Below are 2,239 nucleotides of genomic sequence, written 5' to 3'. Positions count from 1 at the left end.
GTCTTTTTGCATAAGCATTGCTCCTACTGCTGCATGCTTTCCAACACTAAGACTCAAATAAAACATCTAACTCCAATCTTGGGGCATCATGATAGGAAGAGAAGAAAGCATATCCTTGATGTTCTAAAAGGCATTATCTTGATGTTCTAAAAAGCATTACTCACTCCACATAAAAGGATCCTACTGACTAGCTTTTTGTAAAGGATAAACATGCTGCTCTGCCAGCATACAAAAAAACTTGGACAAATATCTAAGATTTTGGAAAAAAGTTATAAGCGCCTTGGTTGACTTTGGGCCATCCATCTCTGCAATAAACTTGCCACTTTGTTGTAGGATCTAGAGCTATGCCATTCTCACTCACTTCATGACCCAAAAGTACTACCTTGACCTTGGCTAATATGCGCTTAGCTGGATTGAGTTGGGCTCCATCTTTATTAAGTTCATTAAATACCATGTCCAACTTCTCTACATGTATCCATCTTTCACTATAAACACATAAATCATCCATAAAAACCCTAACAAAGGTTCCAAGATATGGGCCAAGAAATCCATCCATCCACCAGTTGTGAAAATTGGCATATGCATTAAGAATCCCAAAGGGTATAACCCTGTAAACACACCCCAAGGAAAGATAAAGGTGGTCTTCTTCTGGTTTTTTGGGGCTATCCTAATCTAAAAATAACCATTAAATACATCACAAACTGAATATCTATCATCCCCTGCAACTTGGTCTAGGATCTCATCCTAGAATGGGAGAGGATAATGATGTCTCTTTGTGGTTGCATTCAAAGGTTTGTGGTTGCATTCAGAGGTTTGTAATCCACACAAACTCTCCACTTATTACCCTTCTTTGGCACAATGACCACTGGGGGGGAAACCCACTTTGCATCATCAAATGGGTATATAAAACCACTGGGGAAACCCACTCTACATCATCATTAGGTATATAAAACCAGCTTGTAACAATTTAGTGACCTCCATCTCTAAAACCTCTCTGAATAACACCAAGCCTCCTTAGCTTCTGAGCCATTGGTTTCACACCTTCCTTTAGCTTAATCTCATGAACTACACTTGAAATTCCTCTCATTTGACTATAATACTTAGCAAATAGCTTTGGATACGTGTTAAATAGAGCTCCATACTGGTCTCTTTCCTTATTGGTCAAGTTACTAGCAAGCATCTCCATCAATTCAGTTTTTGGTACATTGGGCTCTACACAATCTTGTTTAGCCCCACACGATCAGTCACATCAGCCTCTTTAACTTCACCTGCATGTATCCTACACATGTCTAACTCCAGCTCTAGCAAGCTCTAATCCAGCTCATCATCATTAGCTTCATATGAGCATCTTGTTGAATAAGCATCATAACAAAAAAAGTTGAATTAGGCCCTATATCCTTCTCCAACTTCTCTCCAATATTTGAAATCTTGCCTATTTTCAGAACATAACTTGTCCTTTTTTCTTTAGGCCTGTCAACAAACAAAAGAATACAACCTTTGTACAAATCTTGTCTAGAACATAACTTGTCCTTTTTTCTTTAGGCCTGTCAACAAACAAAAGAATACAACCTTTGTACAAATCTTGTCTAGACTTCATGGCAATCAGCCAGGGTCTTCCCAGAATGATGGGATATGCCCCAACCCCTGCTAGCATCACATGCATATCAATCATTACTTTCTGCCCAAGCACATTCAGCTCCATATTTTTGACCACACCAAGACACTTGACCTTCGAATTATTGGACAACTTCACATTGAAAATAGATTTCCCTGTCACCTCTAGCCCAAGATCATACATGGCCTCTTTAGTTAGTGACACACACCTAGGCTCCTCCATCAATGTAAACCTTGCTGACTTTCCTGCCATGAACCCAAACATCCACAACATGCAGTATATAAAAAACCTTACTCAACTGAACCACATTAGCCTTAGGTGTTCTAAATCTAACTCTCCTAACACTTTCAAGTTGTGCCTATGTCTCCTGATACTAGAATTCATTTGCAAAAGCTGACCACCACCATGAGTGATATTAGCTTTCTTATGCTAAACATATGTTAGGAGACTATAAGGGGATTGTTCCTCTCCCAATTGTAATTCTTCCATACCAATCTTTCTTCTTCTAGCCGCCCTAGCTCTTCCTTGCTAGATTCATCTTGTTCCATAGTTGCCTTCCCCTTCTCTTGCTTCTTCTTGGCTCTTGTTTCTTCTTCTAGCCCTAGCTCTTCCTTGCTTGCTAGA

This window comes from Cibotium barometz, chromosome 54 (assembly GCF_041138505.1).
Source record: "Cibotium barometz isolate CiBa-2024 chromosome 54, ASM4113850v1, whole genome shotgun sequence".
NCBI lineage: Eukaryota > Viridiplantae > Streptophyta > Polypodiopsida > Cyatheales > Cibotiaceae > Cibotium > Cibotium barometz.
The sequence above is the reverse complement of the archived record's forward strand: the minus strand, read 5'-3'. Positions refer to the sequence as shown.